The 20,012-nt window shown below is 39.1% G+C and overlaps 1 pseudogene; it reads right to left on the reverse strand.

The window, feature by feature from the left end:
* Positions 1-655: 655 nt before the first annotated feature.
* Positions 656-1,939, reverse strand: LOC118841744 (annotated as a pseudogene).
* Between the last annotated feature and the right edge of the window lie 18,073 nt (positions 1,940-20,012).

Below are 20,012 nucleotides of genomic sequence, written 5' to 3' on the forward strand. Positions count from 1 at the left end.
GAATCTATGTCATTGTTGCTACCCAGAAGACGACAAACAGCCCCTCCAGCAAGTTGTGGCAGGATGGAGGAGAGTTCAACTCTAAAAGCCAGGAACTAGGCAAACACCATGAGCAAAAAGCAGAAAAAGACAATGACCATAGATTCTTATTAAGGGGACAGGGAGGATGACAGCATTGTCAGTATACCCACATCTGAAACTGCAAAGGGCAATATGCACTGGTGTTAAGCCCAAAAGGCCTTCTTGGAAGAACTCAAGGAGGATTTTACTTTCTTTTTTTTTTTGGGGGGGGGGGTTACTGAATACTTTTATTCTGCACATAGAAGCCACTAAGGATCTGGCCTGTGGGCTCACTGGGGTTGCATCACAAGTACAGGGCTCCACACATCAACATCAAGGCTGGGGGTGAGACCAGGTGATTCTATCCCAGTTACAATATGATAAGGGTCTTCTGACAGAGAGCAACATGTCAGGTAGTCTCTGGTGTAAGATAGTTCTAATGAAGCAGTGAGAACATCACAGAAAGGTGGAAGGAAAAGGGAAGTTAAGCAGCAGAGGCCCCTGCCCCCAAAACAAAACTGGTCTAGTACTTGGTGTTGCCCATTCTTAAGACAGGAGCAGACCTGCAAGCTCATAGGCCTCCTGGCCACAGAGCTTACTTGGCCCAAGGGTTTCTGAAGTTCCTTTCAGCAAATTTAGCCTTGCTGCCCAGCTCTTCTTCAATTCCGAGAAGCTGATTATACTTGGCCAGACACTCAGATCAGCAGGGGGCACCAGTCTTGATCTGCCTAGTGCAGAGGCCCACCACCAGGTCTGCAATGAAAGTATCTTCAGTCTCCCCAGAATGATGGGAAACCATTACTCCCTAGCCATTGGACTGGGCCAGCTTGCACACCTGGAGAGATTCAGTCATGGAGCCAATCTGGTTCACTTTGGGGAGGAGGCAGCCTGCAGGCTTTCTCGTTCACAGCATTTTCAATGCACTTGGGATTGGTCACTGTGAGATCGTCCCCTACCACCTGGATGCCTGCAGTAGCAGTGAAATCCTTCCAAGTTCCCCAATCATCCTGGTCAAAGGGATCTTCAATAGACACTACTGGATTGTCCTTGATGAAGCTCTTGTAGATGTCTCCAAGCTGAGATCATCAGGAGACTTGAAGTCCAAGTCATATTTCCCAGATCGGAAGAATTCTGAGGCAGCAACATCCATGCCAATTACGACCTTATCAGTACAGGCAGCCTTACTAATAGCCATCTTTAGCAGGTCCAAAGCTTCTTTATTCTCCAGGATGTTAGGAGCAAAGCCACCCTTATCCCCTATGTTGGTGGCATCCTGTCCATATTTCTGCTCAATCACTCTCTTCAGGTTGTGGTAGACCTCAGTTCCAACGTGCATGGCCTCCTTAAAGTTTGCTGCTCCAACAGGGAGGATCATGAACTCCTGCATGGCCAGATTGTTACCAGCGTGGGAGCCACTGTTGATCATGTTGAAGGCTGGAACTGGCAGGATGACTTCATCATTGCCTGCAAGGTCATCAATATGGAGTTACAGGGAGACACCTTTCTCAGCAGCTCCAGCCTTACAAACAGCCAGAGACACTCCCAATATGGCATTTGCACCAAATTTAGATTTATTTGCAGTGCCGTTCATCTCTATCATCAATTTGTTGATCTTCTCTTGCTTCATAACATTCAGTTTCTTGCTAACAAGGGTCAGGGCAATAGTTTTATTGATGTGCTCAACCCCTTTTGAGACACCCTTCCCCATGTAGTGGGTCTTCTCGTTGTCTCAAATCACCAGGGCTTCATGGATACTGATAGAAGCCCCACTAGGCACAGCAGCTTGGAACAGACCTTTTTCAGTATAGAGATCAACTTCAACAGTGGTGTTTCCATGACAGCCGAAGATCTCTCTTGCATGGATCTTCAAAATAGACATGTTGAGTTTCTGGATGGGGCTTCCTCCACTGGGCTCAGGGAACAGAGGCTGAGGGGAGGATTTTAGAAGTCAAAAAAGAGAGGCAGAAGAGAAATTGGGAAAATAAGTGAGAGGTATAGAAGAGAGAATCAATAACTTGGAAAAGGAAGGACAAAAACTGACTGTAGAAAACAAGTCCTTAAAGAGTAGAACTGGCTAAATGGAAAAGGAGGCACAAAAAATCACTGAAGAGAAGAAGTAAAATGAGTCAAAGGGAAAAGGAGGTACAAAATCTAGTAGAAGAAAACAATTTGTTCAAGTGGAAGCTAACAACTCTATGAGATATCAAGAATCAATCAAAAAGAAACAAAATAATGAAAAAACAGAAGAAAACATTAAAAGCCTCATTGGTAAAACAAATGAACTAGAAAATAGATCCAAGAGAGATCATTTAAAAATTATTGGTTTACCTGAAAACCATGACGAAAAAAAGAGCCTGGACAGCATCTTTCAGGACATCATCAAAAAAAATTGCCCTGAGGTCTTAGAACCAGAAGGTAAAATAGTAATTGAAAGAATACACCAATCACTTCCTGAAAGAAATCCCAAATTGAAACCACAAAAGAATGCCATAGCCAAATTCCAAGATGAGCATCCATAAAGAAACAAGTTAAATACCATGGAACCACAATCAGGATTGCAGAGGACCTTGCTGCTTCTACATTAAAAGACTGGAGTGCTTGGAATCCAATATTCCACAAGGCAAAGGAGCTTGGATTACAGTCAAGAATCAACTACCCAGTGAAACTGAGCATAATCTTTCAGGGGAGGAGATGGTCATCCGGTGAAATAGGGGACTTCCAAATATTTCTGATGAAAAGACCAGATCTCAACAGAAAATTTGATCTTCAAATACAAGACTCAAGTGAGGCATAAAAAGATAAACAGAGAAGAAAAAACAACATGTTATTAATAAGGGAAAACTGTTTAAATCCAAAAGGGGAAGATGACACTTATACCTCTTGAGAATTGTATTGTTATTACAACACTTAGAAGGGGTATGCATAGACAGAGGGAGTGGGTATAAGTTGACTTTGATGGAATGATTTTAAAAAATCTAAGTAGTGAAAAATGATTGTAGTTGGACAAGAGGAAAGGAGGAGGCAGATAAGGGTAAATTACATCACATGAAAAGGCGCAAAGACCTGCTACAGTAGAAGGAAAGAAGGGAGGGAGATAAGCATTGTTTGAACCTTACTTTCATCAGATTTGGTGCAAAGAGGGAATAACATTATAAGTTAGTTACAGAAATCTAACTTACCCTATAGGAAGTAGGAGAAGAAAGGGGAAAGAAAAGGGAGGGTGTGGATAGAAGGTAGGGAAGAAGTAGTAAGAGTAAAGGGGAAGAAAAGGGAGGGGTATGAAAGAAGGGAGGGCAGACTGCAGGAGGCAGTGGTCAAAATCACAATTCTGGTGAGGAGGGAAAAGGAGAAAGGAGAGAGAAAAGCATAAAGAGAGGGGAAAATAGGGTGGAAAGAAAGTCATAAATAGTTTTTTGAAAAAAATGAAAAGTTTTTGCACAAAGAAAACCAATACAACCAAGATTAGAAGGGAAGCAGAAAGTTGGGAAACAACTTTTACAGCCAGTGTCTCTGATAAAGGCCTCATTTCTAAAATATAGAGAGAACTGAGTCAAATTTATAAGAATACAAATCATTTCCCAATTGATAAATGGCTGAAGAATATGAACAGGCAGTTTTCAGATGAAGAAATTAAAGCTCTCTATAGTCATATGAAAATGCTCTAAATCACTATTGATGAGAGAAATGCAAATCAAAACAGCTCTGAAGTAGCACATCACACCTATCAGATTGGATACCATGACAAAACAGAAAAATGATAAATGTTGGTGATGTGAGAAAATTGGGACACTAATGTATTGTTGGTGGAGTTGTGAACTCATCCAACCATTCTGGAGAGCAATTTGGAACTATTGCCCGAAGGGCTATAAAATTGTGCATACCTTTGACCCAGCAACACTACTTCTAGGTCTGTATCCCAAAGAGATCATAAAAACAGGAAAAGGACCCACATGTACAAAAACATTTATAGCAGCTTTTTTGTGGTGGCAAAGAAGTCGAAATTGAGGGAATGGTGACCAATTATGGAATAGATGAACAAGTTGTGGTATATGAATGTAATGGAATACTACCTTCCATAAAAAAGTTGAGCAGGTAGATTTCAAAAACACCTGGAAAGACTTACAGGAACTGATGCTGAGTGAAATGAGCAGAACCAGGAGAACATTGTACATGGTAACAGCCACACTGTGTGATGACTAACTTTGATAGATTTATCTCCTTTTAGTAATGCAAGGATCTAAGACAACTCCAAAAGACTCACAATGGAAAATGCTATCCACATCCAGAGGAAGAACTTTGGAGTCTGAATGCAGATGGAAGCATACTATCTACTCTTTCATTTTTTTGGTTTTGTTTCTTCTTTCTTGAAGTTATTTCCATTAGTTTTAATTATTTATGTCATGATTAATGTGAAAACATGTTTAATATGAATGCTTAAGTAGAGCCTTATCAGGTTGCATGCCACCTTGGGGAGGGGGATGAGTGGGAAGGGAAGAAAATTTGAAAATCAAAATCTTATGGAATGTTTAAACTACAAATAAATTAATTACATTTTTAAAAAAAGAAAAAGAAAACTGCCCTAATATTCTAGAACCAGAAGGTAAAATACAAATTGAAAGAATCCACCAATCACCTCATGAGAGATCCCCAAAGGAAAACTTCCAGGAATTGTATAGCCAAATTTCAGAGCTCCCAGGTTATGGAGAAATACTGCAAGCAGCCACAAAGAAACAATTCAAGTATTGTGGAAGCACAATCAGGATAACACGAGATTTAGCAGCTTCTATACTAAGGTATCAGAGGGCTTGAAATATGATATTCTGGAGGTCAAAGAAGCTAGGATTAAAAACTTACCCAGCAAAACTGCATATAGTTTTCAGGGGGAAAATGGACACTCAATTAAATAGAGAACTTTGAAGCATTCTTGATGAAAAGACCAGAGCTAAATAGAAAATTTGACTATCAAATACAAAAATCGAGAGAAGCATGAAAAGGTAAACAGGATGGAGAAATCGTAAGAGACTTATCAAAATTGAACTGTTTACATTCCTACGTGGAAAAGGGACATTTCTCGGTATTAGGGCAGTTGGAGGGAATATATGTGTGTGTATGTATATGTATATGTAGACAGAGAGCACAGAGTGAGTTGAATATAAAGGGATGACATCTAAGAAATAAAATAAGGGGTGATAGAGGAATGTACTTGCTGGAGAAAGGGGGAGATAGAATAGGATAAATTATCTCATGTAAAAGAGGCAAGGAAAAGCTTTTACAGTGGAGAAGAAAAGGGAGGAGATGAGAGGGAATGAGGGAACTTTACTCTCATTAGATTTGGGTTGATAGAAGGGCAGGCAGATTGGGGAAAGGGGTATCAAAGTACAAGCCATCTTGGGATGAAGAGGAGGGGAGAGATGGGGAGAAAATTTGGAACTCAAAATCTTGTGAAAGTGAATGTTGAAAACTAAAAATAAGCAAAATAATAAAAAAGAAAATAATTGGAAATCATGTCCCAAAATTTCCTAAATTTTGGAAAAATATATACCCCATATTCTTAAACTATGCATACTCTTGACCCAAAAATGTCTATCCCCCAAAGATGGGAGAAAAATGGAAAAGTACACACATAGATACAAAACTAGTCTAAGTAGCTCTTCTATATGTCAAAGACCTGGAAAATAAAGGAGTGTAATCTTCCAAGTAAGGTCAATGATGAGGTACACAAACTCAATCTGACATTCTCCCAAATAGCCCTTAATTAAATAAATTGTGGAATGATATGCATTTGCAGGAAATGAGATGAAAAGGAGTTAAGAACAATTTTAGTTTTGTACTGTGTCCCTGGGAGGCTGGGACCTAGGCCTGTTTTCCTGATGGACTGACCTTTGAACTTTGAGCCACCTGGGAGGTTTGTGGAGGAAGTCATCATTTATTTTTGGGTGGTTGCTATGGATCTTCCCTAAAGGGGAAGGGGTGAATATTCCAGTGACAGAGAGACAGTATCCAAGAGATCTGAACATATAGGGCGGGTGGAGGAAAAAAAAAGGATGGGAACCTACCCCCTCAAGCCAAGGGAGAAGATGCAAGCAAGAAATTTATAAATCCTTATCTTCTGCTTATGGATATAATTTCATGGAAGTTTTGAGCAAAGATATCATTCTGTTTCTGACAATTAGCCTTCTCTTCCTGTTTTCTTAGTTGTAACTTTCAAATGTCCTCAAGTTCTGCTGTGACCTTTAGACTGGCTTGTGCCATAACTGTTTTGATTTTGGGGAAAAGCCATTATTTTGAGTGATTTTCCCCTCAATCCTGCCTTTGTTTAGAGCTCACATTTGAACTGGAGAGGGGAGAAAGAAAGAGAACATAACATGAAAATATGTATATACAAGATTTATTCAATATAATTGGAAGGCAATCATAGGGAAGGGCTTTAAAAGTCAAAAAATATTTTTAAAAAGACAAGAAAGGTAAGATGTTACCAAATTATGAAGGGATTTAAAAGCATGATAGGCAGCTAGGTGGCACTGTGGATAGAGGACTTGACCGGGAGTCAGGAAGACTTGAATTCAATCTTACTTCAGACACTTACTAGCAGTGTGACCCTAGGCAAGTCATTTAAACCTGTTTGTCACAGTTTCCTCATCTGTAAAATGAGCTGGAGAGAAAAATGGCAAATCACTCCAGTATCTTTGCCGAAAAAAACAAACCCAAAAATGACAATGAAGAGTCAGACATGACTGAAAACTAAATTAAATTAAAACAAAAAATATAAAAAGACAAAAGGAGAACTTTATAATTTATACTGGAAGTATTAGGAAGCTATTGGGTTTTATCGAAGGGGTGATATGGTCAGACCTACCCTTTAGAAAAGTCATTTGTCAGTTGAATAGAGGATGAATTGGAGCAGAAGAGACTTGAGGCAGGAAGATCAACAAGAAGTTTACAGCAATAATTCCAGCATGAGGTAATATACAATAGAGTGGTGGCTGTGACTGGAGAGAAGGGGACACACACAATAAATATTGTGAAGGTAGATGGCATTTTAGTTGAGATTTAAAAGCAGTGAAATTTGTTTGGGGCATGTTTAACTTAAGATGCCTACTGGACATCCAATTCAAGATGTAAGATGAAATTGAAGATGTGAGATTGGAAACCAGCTGAGAAGAGAGGCCAGGATGGATAGATTTGTGAATTATCAGCTCAGAGATGGCAATTAAATCCTTGGGAACTGGTAAGATAACCAGGTGAGGCAACACAAAAGAAGACTTGAAGCAGGTCCAGAGAGAACCCTAAAGGATCCAGCAAAGGAGACTACAGAGTAGTTTGAAAGAGGAAGAACCAGAATTAAGTGGTGTTACAAAAATACACAGAGAAGAAAATATCAAGAAGAGAGTGAAGGAATTAAAATAAGCAAAGAAGAAACTTAAGTTATCACTATTTGTAGATGATATGTTGATATACTTAGAAAATCCTAGAGAATCAAGTAAAAAACTGCTTTAAATAGTAAACAACTTTAGCAAAGTTGCAGGATATAAAATAAACCCACATAAATCATTGGCATTTCTATATATTACTAACAAAGCCCAACAGCAAGAGATGGAAAGAAAAATTCCATTTAAAGTTACTGTAGACAATATAAAATATTTGGGAGTCTTACCTGCCAAAACAAACCCAGGAACTGTATGAACACAATTACAAAATACTTCTCACACAAATACATCTAGATAATTGGAAAAACATTACTTGCTCATAGATAGGCCAAGCTAATATAGTAAAAATGACCATTCTACCTAAATTAATTTACTTTTTGAGTGCCATACCAATCAAAATAGCAAAAAATTATTTTATAGAACTAGAAAAAATAATACCAAAATTCTTCTGGAAGAACAAAAGGTCCAGAATATCAAGGAAATTAAAGAAAAGAAATTCTAAGGAAGGTGGCCTGCCTGTACCAGATCTAAAACTGCTTCGTGGTGGCTAAGAAAAAGAGTAGAATAGGTCAGGTACACAAGACACAGGATTCAATGACTATGGTAACATACTGTTTGATGAACCCAAAGACCTTAACTTATGGGATAAGAACTCACCATTTGACAAGAACTGCTGGGAAAACTGGTAAATAGGGCAGAAACTGGGCATAGACGAATATCTTACACCCTATACCAAAATAAAGTAAAAATGGGTACATGATTTAGATATAAAAGTTGATGCCAAAGTAAACTGGGACAGCAAGAAATAGTTTACCTGTCAGGTTTATAAAGAATGGAAGGTTTTATGACCAAACAGGATATAGAGAATATCATGAAATGCAAAATGGATAACTTTGATTACATTAAACTGAAAAGTTTTTGTATAACCAAAGCCAATGTAACCAAGATTAGGAGGGAAACAGAAAACTGGGAAAGAGTTTTTACAACCAGTGTCCCTGAAAAAGGCTTCATTTCTAAAATATATAGAGAACTCAACAAAATTTATAGGAATAGAAGTTGGGCTGGAAAGCAAGTACTTGCTTAAGCTCCATGCCCCAACCCCCCCAGGTCCCTCCAAAAACTTATAAAAAATGGCTCTGAAAAAATTCCACAGCTGCAGAACATATGAAATAGCAAAGGGAAGCAGGGCTCCAGCTCAGGACAGCCTGGATGGTCCCTGGGAAGGGTCTATTGCACAGAGCTGGGAGCAGAGCAGAGCCCAGCATGGGCCACACCAGGAACAACCAGACTGGGAGCCGGGTAGAACAGGCATAGCGTCCTGAATCAGTGAGCTGTGGCAGTTACCAGACTTCTCAACCCACAAACGCCAAAGACAAAAGAGGGGGTTAGTGGGAAAAGCTTCGGGGACAGACTAAAAAGAGTTTGTGGTGGGCCACCAACCCTGGGGGTGGCGAAGGTGGTGCAGCTCTGAGGCTGCTTCCAGAGCTACAGCTGCAGTTCCTATGGCCCCGGGCCTACCTGGTGGGAGGAATTAAGGAGCAGATTAGAGCAAGAAGGCAAAGCCTGCTTTGCCCTGCCTGGATCTGGGCTGAAATCCTGATTGGTGGTTCTTGGGGGAGAAGGAGCGCTCCTGTGACAGAGCTTGCTAGTAGAAGTAGTCCTGAAAAAAAGCTCAAGGGTCCGGTAGTTGGCTAGCAACATGAACAGGCAGCAAAAACGGTCTCAGATTCAGACACAGACTTCGGAATCTCTTTTTGCTGACAAAGAACACCAAAACATAAAACCAGCAGAAAATAACAAAGTCAAAGAGCCTACACCAAAAACCTCCAAGAAAAATATGAATTGGTCTCAGGCCACTGAAGAACTCAAAAATGATTTGGAAAAGCAAGTAAGAGAAGCAGAGGAAAAATTGGGAAGAGAAAGGAGAGTGATGTAAGAAAATCATTAGAAGCAAGTCAATGACTTGCTAAAGGAGACTCAAAAAATACTGATGAAAATAACACCTTAAAAATAGATAACACGACTGGTAAAAGAGTTCCAAAAAGGCAGTGAGGAGAAGAATGCCTTGAAAGGCATCAATAGTCAAATGGAGAAGGAGGTACAAAAGACCACTGAAGAAAATACTACCTTAAAAATTAGATTGGAGCAAGTGAAACCTAGTGACTTTATGAGAAATCCAGATATTATAAAACAGAACCAAAGGAATGAAAAAGTGGAAGACAATGTGAAATATCTCATTGGAGAAACCAAGGACGAAGAAAATAGATCCAGGAGAGATCATTTACAAATTATTGGACTACCTGAAAGCCATGATCAAAAAAAAAAGCCTACATATCATCTTTCAAGAAATTATCAAGAACTGCCCTGATATTCTAGAGCCAGAGGGTAAAATAGAAATTGAAAGAATCCACCGATCCCCTCTTGAAAAATATTCCTTAAAGAAAACTCTTAAGAATATTGTCACCAAATTCCAGAGCTCCCAGATCAAGGAGAAAATACTGCAAACAGCCAGAAAGAAACAATTTGAGTATTGTGGAAACATAATCAGGATAACAAAAGATCTACCAGCTTCTATATTAAGGGATCGAAGGTCTTAGAATATGATATTCGAGAGGTCAATGGAGCTAGGATGAAAACCAAGAATCACCTACCCAGCAAAACTGAGTATCATGCTCCAAGGCAAAATATAGATTTTCAATAACATAGAGGACTTTCAAGCTTTCTCAGTGAAAAGACCAGAGCTGAATAGAAAATTTGACTTTCAAACACAAGAATCAAGAGAAGCATGAAAAAGTAAACAAGAAAGAGAAATCATAAGGGACTTACTAAAGTTGAACTGTTTTGTTTACATTCCTACATGGAAAGATGATGTGTGTAATTCATGAGACCTTTCTCAGTAGTAGGGTAGCTGGTTGATATCTAAAAAAATAAAATCAAATGAAGGGATGAGAGAGGAATCCATTGAGAGACGGAGAAAGGGATAGAATGTGGTACATTATCTCACATAAAAGTGGCAAGAAAAAGCAGATCATTGGAAGGGAAGAGGGGGCAGGTGAGGGGGAATGAGTGAATCTTACTCTCATCAGATTTGACTTGAGGAGGGAATACCATACACATTTAATTGGGTATCTCACCCCACAGGAAAGAAAGAGGAAGGGGATACAAAAGGGGAGAGGAGAGAAGGGATGGCAGATAGAGGGAGGAGGTAATCAGAAGCAAACACTTTCTTTTTTTGTTATTAATATTTTTATTTAATATATTTAATTTTCAGCATTGATTTTCACAAGAGTTTGAAAGATAAATTTCTACACCCCATTGCCTGTGAATCTTATTCTCTAGTTTTATGCATTTTTTTTTGTTTTTGAACATCTGTTTTTAAAACTTGGAGTTCCAAATTCTCTCCCCTCTTCCCTTTCCAACCACCCTCCCTAATAAGTCAAGCAATTCAACATGGGCCACATGCGTATCATTATGTATAACCCTTCCACGATACTCATGTTGTCAAAGACTAACTATATTTTGCTTCTTCTTAACTTATCCCCCTTTATTGAATTTTCTCCCTTGACCCTGTCCCTTTTTGAAAGTGTTTGTTTTTGATTACCTCCACCCCCATCTGCCCTCCCTTCTATCATCCCCCCCTTTTTTATCTTCTTCCTCCTTCTTTCCTGTGGGGTAAGATACCCAATTGAGTATGTATGGTATTCCCTCCTCAGGTCAAATCTGATGAAAGCAAGATTCACTCATTCCCCCTCACCTGCCTTCTCTTCTGTACCTACAGAACTGCTTTTTCTTGGCATTTTTATGTGAGATAATTTACTCCATTCTATCTCTCCCTAACTCCCTCTCTCAATACATTCCTCTCTCATCCCTTAATTTGATTTTATTTCTTTTAGATATCTTCCCTTCGTCTTCAACTCACCCTGTGCTCTCTCTCTTGCTCTCTTTCTCTCTCTCTCTCTTTCTCTGTATATATATATATACATATATATGTATATATATATATATATCACTATATACAAATCACTATGAATAAAAGAAATGTATGTATGTGTATATATATCTATATCTATATAGATATATATATGCATATTCCCTTCAGCTACCTTAATACTGAGGTCTCATGAATCATACACATCATCTTTCCATGTAAGAATGTAAACAAAACAGTTCAACTTTAGTAACTCCTTTGCAATTTCTTTTTCTTGTTCTTTTTCTTGATTACCTTTTCATGCTTCTCTTGATTCTTGTGTTTGAAAGTCAAATTTTCAATTCAGCTCTGGTCTTTTCACTGAGAAAGCTTGAAAGTCCTCTATTTTATTGAAAATTTATATTTTGCCTTGGAGCATGATACTCAGTTTTGCTGGGTAGGTGATTCTTGGTTTTAATCCTAGATCCACTGACCTCCGGAATATCGTATTCCAAGCCCTTCGATCTCTTAGTGTAGAAGCTGCTAGATCTTGGATTATTCTGATTATGTTTCCACAATACTCAAATTGTTTTTTTCTGGCTGCTTGAAGTATTTTCTCCTTTATCTGGGAGCTCTGAAATTTGGCAACAATGTTCCCAGGAAATTTCTTTTTAGCGTCTATTTGAGGAGGCGATCGGTGGATTCTTTCCATTTCTATTTTGCCCTGTGGCACTAGGGCCCACTCAGCCCAGCTCCTGGTCTGGTTGGTCTGCTCAGCCCATGCTGGGCTCTGCTCTGCTCCCAGTCCATGCGTGAAAGACCTCACCCAGCAACCATCCAGGCTGTCCTGGGCTGGAGCCCTGCTTCCCTCTGCTATTTTGTGGGTTCTGCAGTTCTAGAATTGGTTAAGAGCCATTTTTTATAGGTTTTTGGAGGGACTTGGCGGGGAGCTCATGCTAGTCCCTGCTTTCCAGCCGCCATCTTGGCTCCACCCCCTTCAGAAGCAAACACTTTCAAAAAGGACAGGGTCAAGGGAGAAAATTGAATAAAGGGTGACTGGGTAGGTGGGAGCAAAATATAGTTAGTCTTTCACAACATGAGTATTGTGGAAGGGTTCTACTGAATGATACATGTGTGACCTATGTTGAATTGCTTGCCTTCTTAGGGAGGGTGGTTGGGGAGGGAAAAGGGGAGAGAATTTGGACCTCAAAGTTTTAAAACAGATGTGCAAAAAAAAAGTTGTATTTGCATGCAACTGGGAAATAAGATATACAGGCAACAGGGCATAGAAATCTATCTTGCCCTACAAGAAAGTAAGGGAAAAGGGGATGGGGGAAGTGGGGTGACAGAAGGGAGGACTGACTGGGGAATGGGGCAATCAGAATATATGCCATCTTGGAGTGTGGGGCAGGGAAATGGGGAGAAAATTTCTAATTCAAAATCTTGTGGAAATCAATGCTGAAAACTAAAAATATTGAGTAAATAAAAAAGAAGTCATTGTCCAATTGATAAATGATCAAAGGATATGAAGAGACAGTTTTCAGAGGAAGAAGTTAAAGCTCACTACAATCATATGAAAAAATGCTCTAAATCACTATGAATAAGAGAAATGTAAATCAAAACAACTCTGAGGTACGATATCATGCCTATCAGATTGGCTAAGATGACAAAACACTAAAATGACAATTGCTGGAGAAGATGTGGGAAAATTGGAACACTAATGCATTGGTGGAGTTGTGAACTCATTTAACCATTCTGGATGGCAATTTGAAACCATGCACAAAGAGCTATGAAATTGTGCGTATCCTTTGACCCAGCAATACCACTTCTAAGGCTGTATCCCAAGAAGATCATAAAAATGGGAAAAGGATCCACATGTACAAAAATATTTATAGCAGTTCTTTTTGAGGTGGCAAAGAATTGGAAATTGAGGGGATGTCCAGCAATTGTGGAATGGCTGAACAAGTTGTGGTATATGAATGTAAAGGAATACTATTGTGCTATAAAAAAACTATGAGCAAGAGGACTTCAGAAAAACCTGGAAAGACTCATACAAACTGATGCTGAGTGAAATAAGCAGAACCAGAAAAACATTGTACACAGTAAGAGCCACACTGTGTGATGACTAACTTTGATATACTTAGCTCTTCTCAGCAAAAAGGCTCCAGAAAGCTCGTGACAGAAAATCCTATTCACATCCAAAGAAAGAACTATGGTGTCTGAATGCAGATCAAAGCATACTATTTGCTCTCTTTTCCTTTTGGTTATTTGTGTGTGTTTGTTTTCTTTAGTTTCTTCTTTCTTGTGGTTCATCTCATTGGGTTTAATTCTTCTTTACAACATGACTAATGTGAAAATGTGTTTAATATGAATGTGTATGTAGAGCCTATATCACATTGAATTCTGTCTTGGGGAGGAGAGAGGGTAGGAAGGCAGGAGAATATTTCAAAACTCAAAAGCTTGTGTAACCAAATGTTGAAAACTAAGAATAAATTATTTTTTTAAAAAAGAAGAGGGTGCTCAATAACATCAAAGACTGCAGAGAAGTCAAGGAAAACCACGACTGAGAAAAATCTGCTGGATTTGGAGACTAAATAACTTTGGGGAGAGCAGTTTCAGTGGAATAATAAGGTCAGAAGCTGGATTGTGAGGAAGTTTTTTGAGAAGCAATGGCCTTTTCCAGTAGTTTAGCTACAAAGTACAGTGAGATGTAGGACAATAGTTAACAGGGATGAAAGGAACAAGTGAGGAATTTTGAAGATGGCGGAAGCATGGGAATATCTGTAAGTGGTAGAGATAAATTGAAAATAAGTGATGGAGTGGAGATGAGGGGGTAATCTATTGGAGGAAACAAGATGCAAGGAATCAGTTGAGTAGGTAGAGGGATTGACCTTGGTAAGGAAAAAGACCATCTTATCATTTGAGATGCATGAAGGAGAACAAAGTGGCAGGAGCCATACTAGTGATAGGAGATAAAGAAGATGGAGAAGTGGAAGATCACAGCTAATGGCCTCAATTTTCATAGTAAAATATGAGGAAAGGTTCTTAGGTGAGAGGGTTGGGGAAGAGGAGCTGTGGGGAGGGGGGGTTGAGAGGACATGAAAAGTTTGAAAAAGCTGCTACTGAGAATATTGAGAATAGATGGATAGACAGTTGATTGCTAGAAGGATTGCCTAGGAGCAGTGAGGGCCTAGATGAGGGAAATGTAATGAGTTCAGTTTGAGACACATCAAGCTCGAGATTCTTACAAAGTATCTCATTCAAAACAAGAAATGTTATCAATTTGATATCAGAATTTGATATGAATATCAAAATATCAGAATTGTTTGCATATAGATGTCAATTGAACCCGTGGCATATGATGACGCCAAGATGCAAAATAGCATTTCTGAAGAATAAAAAAGTAACCAGGTCCAGAAGACAGAGGGAATAAAAAAGAAAAAGTTTTAAGATGAAAGCAGACTTGTTAATTGTGGAGAAACAGCTATTTCTTCATTTACCACTAGGCTGCAATCCATATATACACAGACAAACATACAAAGACATATACTCATACATACACATATACACATATGTTCACAGAAAATTAATAGGAATCATAGAAATAGATAAATCACACACATATGTATACATGTATGGGTGTGCATACATACATGTAACATAACTTTATACATACAGATATGCATGTGTACACACGTGTGTGTATGTGTATGTATACATACATGTATGCATGTAAAAAACTTACAACCTTAGGCATGAAGTAGAATTTCTGAATTTCTACTATATAGAGATTACTTAAAATATATGTGTGTGTGTGTGTATATATATATATATATTAAACTCAAAAGTAACTTTAGAAACTGTCTATCCAGATTAATCAGTGATTATTTTTTATCTCCCTTCTCTTCTCTTATCATTTTTTTTCCTTTTGCAATTGATCTCTACCTCAATCCCATTTTCCTAGGATACTGTCTCCACTGAAAAAGAAAAGACCAATACCAATACATTTAAAATAAATAGGCACACTCAAACAAAACAAATTCTGACATTGGCCTTGTCCAAAAATATATTTCTCATTCCACATCATAAGTCCATCACCACTCTATCAGAATATAGATAACATGTGTTATCATTGGTACTCAGGAAAATTACTGGTCAGAATTCTTAAGTTTTTCAAGGTTATTTTACTTTGTTTTGTTTTACTTTGTTGTGGTTGTCTGAATTTGGTCTTCTAGTTATATTTATTTCTCTCTATATTAGTTTATTTAAGTCACTTTAGGTTTGTATGAATCCATTCTTTTCATCCTTTCCTATAACACAATAGTATTCCATTATATTAATATTTTAAAATTCCTATATTCCTTCCCTAATTGATAGGAATCCATCAAATTTTAGCTCTTTGCTTCTACAAAAAGTAGCTATAAATATTTTTGTTTATATGAGTCCTTTTCCTCTTTTTTAAATCTATTTGGGGTATAGGTCTAGTAATTATATCATGGAATCAAAGAGGAATGTAGTTTAGTAATTTCTGAGGTACGCTTCTGGATTGTTTTGCAGAAAGCTGGTGTTTCAACAATCCAGCTAGCAGCTGTTGTGGAGGTGAAAGGCCAACACAAGCCCAACAACAAGCATGGTACCAGCACATGTAATCAGAATGGCCTTTGTTTTCTTTGAGTGACTCAATTTATTAAGTGTTAACATAATCCATGTGGATGTGAACCTCCCAGGGTCCTAAGGGGAGGGGCCAACTCAAGAACCAATCACCGGAGCCTGGGCTCTGGTGATTCAGATGATGTTTGATGTCTGAAGCCCTATAAGAAGGGAGGACAGAGCCATTTGTGTGGGGCTCTGGAGATGGTGTTGATGAGGAGACTTCGGGCACCTGTAGCTAAGGAGCCCTCCAGCTTGTAAACCTGGATGTTGAAACTTTGTTGAACTCTGGTAACTATCTGTTGGGACTTGAATCAGACAAAGTCTGTTGATGTTTGTAATTTGTTTGCATTTTGTTTTGAAGTTCAGGATGCTGGTTTTTTCCCCCTGAACTAATTGAATAATATTTGAATGCTGAATTAAAAGTAAGCTTGTTAACCCCTTCACCTTGCTTCCCTTGCTTAAGCAGATTGAAAGAACCTGTGCTGTTGGTAGCTTTCTGGGTGCTGGCTGTGGGTGAATCTTATACCCGCACAGAAGCTGCTACCCAGATTGTTAAAACAGCACACTGCAAAAGCACAGGTTCTTTTGATCTGCTTTAGTAAGGAAAGCAACCTTAAGGGGATGACAAGCTTCCTTTAATTCAGCATACAAATATCATTCACTTAGTTCAGGGGAAAAAATCAGCACCCTGAACTTCAGAGCAAAATACAAACAAAGTACAAACATCGACAGACAGACCTTGTCTGATTCAAATCCCAATACATAGTTACCAGAGTTTAAGAAAACCCCAACATCTGGGTTATGAGCTGGAGGGCTCTTAGCTACAGCTGCCCAGAGTCTCTGCATCAGTGCACCAGCACGAGTGAGAGCCCTAAACAAATTACAAACATAGACAGACAGACCAAATACAGATTCATAGTTACCAACATCTAGGTTCAGCCCGGGAGTTCATGACAAGGCTGGCCCAGAGTCACTCGTGCCACCACTGCTGTGGGAAAGAGCTCCGAAGATCAGAAAGCCAACCCTTGGTTTTATATCTTTTTCAGGGTCAGGGGTGAGTCCTCTGAATTACTCAAAGGTGCATTCCACTGAATTACTCAAAGCAAACAAAAGCCAAACTCTCCAAGGGCATTTGGTTGAACTAAGTGCTAAGGAGCCCATTTTGCTTTCCAACACAGGAAGGAAGGGAAAAAACACACTCAGCATCTTGAGGGGTAGAGTGTGTTGGTAAGCAAAATGGGATCTTAGCACTCAGTTCAACTAAGTGCCCTTGAAGAGTTCAGCCTTTGCTTCCTTGATTAGATTTGGGTGTCCTTGGTGCCTCCTTGCCTCAGGGGAGGGCCCAGTTTACACATGAGTTTGAGTGACATGTCTGGGACAGCAGAGGTTTTTAGACCACGTGGGTTTAAATTGCCTCTTTGTGATGATTCTAGGTCATGTGGGTGAGTCGCATGTGTGACTCACCCCTGACCCTGAAAAAGATATAAAACCAGGGGTTGGCCTTCTCTTCTCTGGAGCTCTTTCCCACAGCAGCGGTGGCACAAGTGACTCTGGGCCAGCCCTTTTCCTGAGCTCCCGAGCTGAACCTAGATGTTGGTAACTATGAATCTGTATTTGGTCTGTCTGACAATGTTTGTAATTTGTTTAGGGCTCTCACTCGTGCTGGTGCGCTGATGCAGAGACTCCGGGGAGCTGTAGCTAAGAGCCCTCCAGCTTGTAACCTGGATGTTGGGGCTTTCTTAAACTCTGGTAACTATGTATTGGGATTTGAATCAGACAAAGTCTGTCTGTCGATGTGTGTACTTTGTTTGTATTTTGCTCTGAAGTTCAGGGTGCTGGTTTTTTCTGCTGAACTAAGGGAATGATATTTGTATGCTGAATTAAAGTAAGCCTGTCATCCCCTTAATGTTGCTTTCCTTACTAAAGCAGATCAAAAGGACCTGTGCTTTTGCAGCCTGCTGGTAGCATTCCTGTTATTGGGCTTGTGTTGGTCTTTCACCCCCACAACAGCTGCTAGCCGGATTGTTGAAACAGCTGGACAAAGTCAAAGATCCACCAACTGTATATTAATAGGCTCATTTTCCTTAAACTCCTCCAACAATTATCATTTTCTTCTTTTGTCATCTCTTTGAATTTCATGGATATGAGGGGGGATCTCAGAATGGTCTATCAACTGGAGCATTTTTATATTTAATATGACTGTTCGTTGTTTGGATTTTGTCCTTTGAAAACAGGTTGTTAATATAATTTGACTGCTTACCAATCAGATAATGGATCATGTTCTTATAAATGTGAATGAGTTTCTTATATACCTCAGAAGTCAGATCTCTATCAGAGAAATTTTCCATAAATATTCTTTCCTAGTTAACTTTGTCTTTTCATTTTAACTGCATTGATTTTGCTTGTACAAAAACTTCTTCAAAATTGGAGAGATTCAATAGGAAAGAATAGTATAAAGTTGAACATATCTACCAAGGTGTCAAGATGGGGAAAACAGGAAAGATTGTCTACTACAGGGGTGATGACCAAGGAGAGAACTATGGGGTGGAATTTTTGGAAGTCACAGGGTAGATGAAGGGTAGGATTTGATATGGGAAAGCAGAAGAGGAAGTAGAAAGACAATAGATTATAGATAAGGGGGGTTTCTTGAACATGGAGATATTACATTTATGGGTTATGGCAAGATCAAGAGTTTAACCATTTTGCAGTGTTGCTATGGGCAAGCAAAAGAAAGTGAGTTGAGGAACTTAACTGTTAGGGTGTTGGAAAGAGCATCAATATGTGTACTGAAGACTCTCTAGGTTGAGGATAGGAATTGAGAATGAGAGAAAGTTTGTGAGGCAGGTATTGACCTCACTGAGGAAATCAGGGGAGCATTCTGGACATCTGCAGAAAATAGCTACAAAGATTTTGATTAGGTAAAGATATGGATTGTGTGGAACTCAAAGAATAGGAAGTTGCTGAGTGATGAATATAGAGGGAGAAGCTGAAAGTGGCAACCTGGAGCAAGAATTATTCCAATCCCTTACCAGTGAACTAAGGAGAATGAGTGAAAGTGTAATCAATAGGGAGGTAGAGCCAAGATACCAGAGGAAAAGCAGAGACCTGAGCTGTCCCCAAAACCCCTCAAAAAACTTTAATGCCTCAAGACAAATTCTGGAGCAGCAGAACCCACAAAAGGATGGAATGAAACAATTTTCCAGTCCAAGACAACTTAGAAGGTCACCCAGAAATGTCTATTGCACCAGTGTGAGACTGGAACACACGCAGTCCAGGGCAGGCTTCATCCCAGCAAATCAGCAGTAGGCATTAGGGGTGACTAAATCAGTGGCAGCCATGGTAAGGTAGTCAAAAAGAGATTATGGGGATTCCTTTGTTGGCACCAGGGCATTGGCCATATTTGGATCTGAGTTGTAGTCCTGAGTTGCAGTCTCAGGGCAAGAAGGAGCACTAGCACACCAGAGCCTGCAGCCACAGAGGACCTGAAAACCTGGTTAATATTCCAGAGCAGAAAAAGTGCTGGTGGTGACTCACGGAGAGCAGAGGCTAAGAAAGCAATAAACACATCTCTACCTGCAACATATCATCTTTGAAAATCTGAAAACTTACATGTTCTCAGAATTATCTCTGAAGAGATCTCCTTAAAAAGCAGAATTGGCCAAATGAAAAAAGAAGTACAAAAATTCATTGAAGGGAAAAAAAGGAGAGCAAATAGTGTTTGTTTGTTTGTTTGTTTGTTTTGGTTTTGTTTCCTCTTTCTCATGATTCATTCCATTGGTCATAATTCTTCTTTACAACTTGAATATTGTGTAAATAATTTCAATGTGAAGTTATATGTAGAAGACATATCAGATTTCATGCTGTCTTGGGGGGGAAGGAAATCTGGAACTCAAAATCATGTGGAACTGAGTGTTTTAAACTAAAAATAAAAAAATCTTAATTAAAAAATAAATACTTATTGAGTT

This window comes from Trichosurus vulpecula, chromosome 3, assembly GCF_011100635.1.
Source record: "Trichosurus vulpecula isolate mTriVul1 chromosome 3, mTriVul1.pri, whole genome shotgun sequence".
In the NCBI taxonomy this organism is placed as follows: domain Eukaryota; kingdom Metazoa; phylum Chordata; class Mammalia; order Diprotodontia; family Phalangeridae; genus Trichosurus; species Trichosurus vulpecula.